Genomic DNA, 8334 nt, shown 5'->3' on the forward strand with positions numbered 1-8334 from the left:
CTTCTAACATTCTTTTGGAAGTAATAATCATTCTACATCACCCTGGTGGGGCGTACGCTCTGACGTGTCTTTCTTGTTCCGAACTAGTGCCGCCACGGTTACGCCGAACGCTGAAGTTTTTTTTTTCGTAAATCTTGGCCGATCTCCTGAAGTATGTATGCTTGACTTGATTAACCTGCGCCGGGGACGCTCTGCTGTCACCGAGACGAACTCACACATGCGCACTCGGCATTTGTGGGCTTTTAGGGGCAAAGCACCTTGCTGCCGAGGCTGTCTGGCGTCTGTCCGGCATCCGCGCTCGCAGCACAGCCCCATGTAAATAGAAACATCTCTGAACACAAGGATCACAAAAGGTTAACAAGAACAAATTAAAGGTTCACGAGAGAGAGAGAGAGAGAGAGAGGGAGGGAGAGAAGGGGAGACGCACAGCACTGTGTAAATCAAAACATCTGCGAACAAAAGATTCACAAATGGTTAAGGACAACAAAATAAAAGGTTCACAAAAGGTTTGAGAAAGAGGGAGAGAGAGGGTAAAAGAGATAGCTCCTGTAGAGCGGTGCTGCGCATGCGTGTGGAGCGTTGGATTGGATTGGATTGGATTGGCTTCGTGAAGCTGCGTGAATTTTTTAAACTGCCTGGCGGTTGCCACATGATTGGCCTATCTCTCTAAGTGGGTATGCTTGGTCTGAAAAACGTGCTCCCGATACGCCGGGCGGTCGTCGAGAGGAACGCACACAAGAACGCTCGCCATTGTCTCGGTTTTGTTAGTGCCCGGCGGTGGCCGCGAGGCACGCGCTCACGTGCGTGCGATAGTCATTTTTTTGTATTTTAATTGCGGCAGGAAAAATGGTAATTTGCTTAACAGCATCGCTGTCCGAAGATTTTTTATGTTCATTGGCTGTCGCATGTCATCAAAGGGGTGTGTTTTGGATAGACCTTTGCACGTGCCCGGGCTGGCCCGGAAACCCGGACCCGGCCCAGCCTGCGGGCCGGGCTGGACAACCCAAAGTGGTTTCGCCGCTCCGAGCCATCCTCGGGCTAGGATTGGTCGGCCCGGGCCGAGTTCGGGCTCGACTGTACGGGCCTGGCCATTAGTATTTCCGGCATGAAGAGTAGAGAAGAGCATTGAAATGAATATTGTGGGTCTTTTTTCCAAGGCTCTGGCTGTTCTTTCTATAAATTGTTTTATTTGAAGCCGTGTTTCGCTAGGTCTGATACTCACTGTATTGTACGTTTAATGGTATTTCATGTACCGCATCAACATTTTTAATTTGGGTAATGACATACCAATGATACGATTACAGGGAATGCCGTAGAAGGGAAGGGATTACTTTTGGCAACCTGGAACTCTGAACCTATGTCTATGTTCACGTGTGCTTTACATGTGGCACCCACCAAAATACAGCTGCCTTGGCCGTAATCGAGCTCGTGTGGTAGGAAACAAAACCACTAAGCAACATTGACGTTAAAAAATTTAAGTACATGTACCGCCCTAAAAAAAGGAAGTAGGAAGAGAAGATTATGCGCCAAAACATGCAACACCAAGGAATATGGATAGTGGAGTTAAAATAACGGCTCGCTAGGGCTATATTTAAAAAAACACAATCGCAATCTTTGTTCCTGTAATAAACTACGCGACAATGTCACTTGGTCGAAAAGAAATCGCAGTTTTTTGTGTTATAGTTGGTATTGTTGCAGATCTGGTAGCGTGACCGGTGGTGGCGTACGTTGATCCGGAGTTGGGGCAAACATTGGGGCTTGTAGGGCGACGAAAGAAACTTTATGTACAGATATCTACATGGCGTTTGACTGAGTGAACAGGGTTCTGCGCTCCTGCGCGCACGAGATTAAATAACCAGGTTGGGTCCGCCCCGTTTCCCCCTTTCCTCGACTGACGTCAGTATGGTCCAATCAGGGGCGCCTCGGCTGACGTCCACACACTCACAAAGAGATGGCACTTTGCACAGGTTAATGTTCAGTTGACTCCTGATGATGCAATGGTTGAAGCGCCGGGAGGACGCCCGGACCCGGTCGATAATCCGGCGTGGAGTACTCGTTGAATAGCAGCGTATCGGACCACAATAAAGCAGTCCCCCGCTGACGATTGCCGCCGGAAAAGCAATCCTGCACGTCTTTGTAAATCCCTCCCTGCCTCACTGGCGGGAAGCAGCGGAAAGCGCCTTGTGTCCAGCAGAAGCGTCCCTCTCCGCCGCGTCATCGCATACAAAGCCGGGTCGCTCCCCATCGATGAGGGTAGGGGAGAGGAAAACTTGCGATAATTGGCCGACGGAAGCGTTGGGTGACTGAACCCGATAGCATTGCAGACGGGCGTCGTAATGTCAATACGCCGATCGTAACAGCGTCTCCGGCCGGCGGGAAGCTCCCGACGACATTGGTTTCCAGCCCGTGTAGGAGGGAGTCTTGTCCCAGGTAGAGACTTCGGGACGGCACACAAACACCTCAATCCGTCCTCCCAGAGGGTAACCCATTGTCTTAACACGACGAAACGGTCAGAATCACGGCACAGACACTTGCGGGAAGACTCCTGGCTTTCACTGTCGCGAAGGCTTCATGGCTCTCTCACGTGCCCTCGCAGGTTCCGAGAAACACAAAAAACACAGCTACAAAGCAAGCGGGTGCAAGGACAATTCCCTGAAAGACCACCAGGCTGCTTCTAAATTCAAACAAAAATACTGACTAAAACCCATCTAATGTGGCAACACTCAACACGAGAATATGAACTGAATAAAAATAAATCTGGTATGACAAACGCATCAACAAAGGAACTCACAATGACACTAACCGCAGAATTCAATATTGGTAATAAAAACATAGTTCAGGAAAAAAATATGAAACCATATTCCTCGAGGCCATCTCTACACTAAGGGCAGCGGCTTAGGCCGTCAGCGTTGCCATTGAGCTGCCCCTTTTTGTAACTGACCTCAAATGAGTACTGCTGCAAAGCGAGGCTCCAGCGCAGGAGGCGGCTGTTCTTAGCGGACATTGTCTGCAACCATATGAGGGGACAGTGGTCAGTTTCAATACCAAAATGCAAGCCGGCGATGTAGCAAGCTAGCTTTTGAACTGCCCACACGAGGCACGCGCATTCCTTTTCAGAGGCGCTGTATGCCTCCTCGCGTACTGTCAGCTTACGGCTGGCGTAAAGCACGGGGTGCTCGTCACCCGTCTCCCCTTTATGACACAATACCACCCCCATGCCTCGATCACTAGCGTCGCACTGAATGACGAAAGGTTTGTCGTAGTCAGGGGCTGTAAGCACCGGCTGGCTCGTCAGCGCTTTTTTCAAATGATTGAAAGCCTGCTCCATCTTCTCATCCCATTTTATCGTAAGGGGCTCAGTTTTCCGAAGGGCGTCAGTGAAGGGGCTGGCTAACTCCGAGTACCTGCGTATGTATCACTGGTAGTAGCCTGCTACGCCCAAGAAGGAGCGGATATCGGTCTTAGTACGGGGCTGCGGAATATCGCGAATCGCGGCTACCTTGACCTCGGAAGGCCGTCGGTGCCCCTGACCAATCACGTGGCCTAGGTAGGTCACCTCTGCCTGGACTAATTGGCACTTCGAAGCCTTGACCGTGAGGCCTGCTTCCCTCAGCCTATTAAGGACGGCGCGAAGATGTTCTACGTGTTCAGCCCACGAACGAGGGAATATCGCTACGTCGTCGAGATAGGGTAGCGCAAAGCTCTCCATTCCCTTAAGCACCTTGTCCATGAGGCCAGAAAAACAATACGGTGCATTCTTCAACCCGAAGCTCAAGACTTTCGGTCGGAACGTTCCGAGAGGAGATATGAATGCGGCATACCTGCTAGCCTGCTCCGTCAAAGCCACCTGCCAATAGCCCCTAAGTCTAAGGTTGAAATGAACCGGGCCCCGCTCACCCTCCCTATCCGTTCCTCAATGTTAGGTATCGGGTACGTTTGATCCCTGGTGATTAGGTTAAGTTTCGGGTAGTCTATACAAGGTCGGGGGTCCTTGCCGGGAACTTACACCAAGATCAATGGTGAAGCGTAATCGCTCTCGCATGCCTCGATTACGTCAAGCTCAATCATGCGCTTTATTTCTGCTTCCATGATGCTCTGCTGACGCGGTGACACACGGTAAGGCTTAGAGCGAACGGGTTGGGCCGAGGTCAGCTCTATATCGTGAACCACGAAGGAGGTTCTACCTGGTTTATTGGAAAACCGGTCCTCAAATTCCCGAAAAAGTTGTCTCAAGTCACACTTCTGGTTAGGCTCTAGGTCTGCCTTCTCGACCATTTCCTCGATGACCCGGGAGGGGTCCTCTTCGCTCGACACGGGCCCTAGTTCGGGAAAATCGAGTGGCATTTCCTCCGGGAAGTTAAGAGCCATGCTTACGGTTGCTTCCCGCTGCCTGTATGGCTTCAGCAAATTGCTGTGGTACACATGCTGCTGTTTCCGCTTGCCTGGAATTCTCACGACATAATTTGTGTCCGACAGCTTTTGAATGACTTGTGCGGGGCCTTCGCATTGGAGTTCGAGTTTGTTCTTCTGGCATGGCTTTAGCAGCATCACTTCATCCCCAACTTCAAACTTGCGAGCCCTGGCATTGCGATCGTAATACCGTTTAGCCTTTTGCTGGGCTTCAGCCATTGCGCCCTCGGCCAACTCCTGAGAATGGTGTAACCGATCAAGCAAGGCAAGAACGTACTCGACGCCCGTGGGGTCCTCGCCGCGGCCTTCCCACGACTCGCGTAGAATGCGTAGCGGTGATCTCAACGACCGGCCGTAAACTAGCTCGGCGGGCGCAAATCCCGTCGCCTCGTGAGGCACTGTCCTCAGTGCGAACATTGTTGCAGGCAAGCACCTATCCCAGTCGGTCTTTCTCTCCCAACACAACGCCCGTAGGAGGCGCTTCATCACGGAATAAAGTTTCTCCACAGAATTAGATTGTGGTTGGTAGACCGAACTTTGAAGCCACTTGATCCCGCATTTCTCTAGAAAGGTGGTGGTTAGTGCGCTGGTAAACACTGTACCTTGGTCACACTGTATTTCGGCGGGGAACCCCACTCGCGTGAAGGTGGCCAGCAACGCGTTTACAATTTCCGCCGAGCTCAGCTCTTTGAGCGGAACTGCCTCAGGGAACTTCGTAGCGGGGCAAAGGACGGTCAGGATGTGACGACGGCCGGAATCCGTTGCTAGAAGAGGGCCTACCGTGTAAATAACGAGGCGTCTAAATGGCTCGGAGATTATGGGCACCAGTTTCATAGGAGCCCGCGCCTTATCGCCCGGCTTACCCAGCCGTTGGCACATGTCACACGTTCGAACAAACTCCTCAGCGTCGCGGAAGCACCCTGGCCAGTAGTATTCCTGTAGTAGCCGGTACTTAGTTTTTTTTACACCTAAGTGCCCGGACCACGCGCTGCCATGAGCCAGGTGCAAGAGGTTCTTGCGATAAGCCTCTGGCACAACCAACTGATCAAACTGCACTCCCTTCCTATCCTTGTACCTGCGGCACAGTATACTACCCCTTTCCTGATAAAGAACATTTTTCTTTGCAACTCCTTCCCTTCCGCCCAACTTAATGTTCTGAAGTGTTGCGTCACGTTTTTGTTCAGCTATCAGGGCAGATCTGTTTACTCCTAGCAGCTCTTGCAAACTCTCGGAAGTGGGTGGGACAAACACCTTACCTAAGAAGTCGGAAAATTCATCCTCGTCTCTAGGTTGTTCCTCGAGTTTAGAGCCTTGCGATGTCACCTCAACTACCGTGGCCGGCAGGGGCGCCTTTACGCTTAGAGTGCTGGTCTCACCCATGCACTGACTGCTGGGTGCCACCCCGTTTGAACTGGGCGCTATCGCCGCCAACTCCCGAGCTTTTGAGCGGGTCAGCACTTGGACAACTACCCCGAAGTTCAAACCCTTTTGCCGCAACAATTCCTAAGACTGGTTGGAAAACAGGTACGGATATTCGGGCGGCAAACTAGGCGACACCGCGGCCTCGGTGTCAAGTATCCCGAAGGGGCCCTCGATACAAATTCGCGCGATTGGAAGACACACGCTGTTTGCCTCAACCGCCTGCTTGATCCAGGCGCACTCGCCTGAGAACTGCTTTGGGGTCACTTAAGATAGATGTACTACATCCATCGTCGCCGCGGAATCTCGGAGTACCCGGCAGCATTTGCAGTTCACCGTCATCTCCCGAATGTACTGTTCCAGCAGCTTCATATTCACATCGCCTTCACCTGCCGACAGAAAAGCTACCCTGGGATTCCTACACCCGGCGGCCACGTGGCCCGGCTGGCGACAGTTGAAGCAAAGCAGTGGTTGTCGCTTTTCGAAAACCTTTTTCTGATGCTTCGCCTGGTCGTCTTTTGTCTCCGCTTTCTCATCGTCACGGTCCTTCACATCTTTCTCTCTAGCGCCCTCGGCATCTCGGAAACGCTGCCTTTTTGCCATTTGGGTTTGAACTCCCGCTTCGGACCCTCCCTTATTTCTCCAGCATGACGCGACAAGAACTCGTCAGCGAGCTCGGCGGCTCGTGTCACCGTTGTGACATCTGATTTGTCCATTACCCAGCTACGCATGCTTGCGGGGATCTGGCGGTAGAGCTGCTCCAAACCTAGGCGTTGTACAACTTTATCGTGGTCGCCAAACGCGCCCTCCTCCTTTAGCCACTCCTCGAAATTCGCCATCAATTTATACGCGAACTCCGAGTATGACTCATTTCTCCCTCTTTCACCTTCCCGAAACGGCTGTCTGTAGGCCTCCGCTAACAACGCGTGCTTCTTTAGAAGACCCGCTTTTACTTTGCTGTAATCTTCTGCCTCTTGTCTAGTCAAGCGGGCTACCACATCGGCGGCTTCACACGGCAACAAAGTCAGTAGGCGTTGCGGCCAAGTGTCTCTAGGGAAATCCACTTTCTCGCATGTGCGTTCAAAATTAACCAAAAATAAACCCATGTCCTCTCTCACCTTAAACGGTTGCATGAGGTCCTTCATTTTGAACAACAGCTTTACTAATCCCCCCTATGGCCTCGCTAACACCATTACCGCTTCTGGCTGTCAGTATTTCAAGTTCGAGCCGCTTCATCTCTAGCTCATCTGCACGACGCTGTGCTTCCGCTTCTGCTTTCTTTCTCTCATCTTGCTCCCGTTCTTTCATAAGCTCCAGGCCCTCTGAGAGCTCATCGTCGTCTGCCCCCCCCTGCTTCGATAGCCTCGATGAATTCTGGCTTTCTTTTCTCGTAGCCTAAGCTTAACCCCAACATTTTTGCCAACTCTAGGAGTTGCGGCTTTCGTAGCGACTTCAGGTTCATGTCTGTATCGAGTGCTGCCAACTGTTACTGCAAAAAATCCTTTACCCCGACGCACCAAAGAAACCTCGCGCCAAAAGAGTAATACACTTTACCTCCCTCGCTACACTTTGTAAGCAGAGCCTGGTAATCCCTCAAACAGAATGGCCTCGCACTCACCAAACTTTGCAGTCATGCCTCCGTGAAGTCGGTTCCAATGTTTGGAGTCGACCCCTGCCTCATGGAGACGATCCCGTCCGCAGTGGAGATGATCTCGCCGTGGTGGAGACGATCCCACTTGCTGCCAACCAGTGTTGCGGATCTGGTAGCGTGACCGGTGGTGGCGTACGTTGATCCGGAGTTGGGGCAAACATTGGGGCTTGTAGGTCGACGAAAGAAACTTTATGTACAGATATCTACATGGCGTTTGACTGAGTGAACAGGGTTCTGCGCTCCTGCGCGCACGAGATTAAATAACCAGGTTGGGTCCGCCCCGTTTCCCCCTTTCCTCGACTGACTTCAGTATGGTCCAATCAGGGGCGCCTCGGCTGACGTCCACACACTCACAAAGAGATGGCACTTTGCACAGGTTAATGTTCAGTTGACTCCTGATGATGCAATGGTTGAAGCGCCGGGAGGACGCCCGGACCCGGTCGATAATCCGGCGTGGAGTACTCGTTGAATAGCAGCGTCTGGGACCACAACAAAGCAATCCCCCGCTGACGATTGCCGCCGGAAAAGCAACGCTGCACGTCTTTGTAAATCCCTCCCTGCCTCCCTGCCTCGCCGGCGGGAAGCCGGGGAAAGCGCCTTCCCTCTCCGCCGCGTCATCGCATACAAAGCCGGGTCGCTCCCCATCGATGAGGGTACGGGAGTACAAAACTTGCGATAATTGGCCGACGGAAGCGTTGGGTGACTGAACCCGATAGCATTGCAGACGGGCGTCGTAATGTCAATACGCCGATCGTAACAATATTTATGAATTCGCGCTTCATTTGTCCATGACTGTACATACTCGTGGATTGGAATGCCGCACCATACTCTTAGCATACCATCTTGTGGCCGAT

Source organism: Haemaphysalis longicornis, unplaced genomic scaffold (assembly GCF_048455015.1).
Source record: "Haemaphysalis longicornis isolate Haplotype H1 unplaced genomic scaffold, Haemaphysalis longicornis Haplotype H1 scaffold_3, whole genome shotgun sequence".
In the NCBI taxonomy this organism is placed as follows: Eukaryota; Metazoa; Arthropoda; class Arachnida; order Ixodida; family Ixodidae; genus Haemaphysalis; species Haemaphysalis longicornis.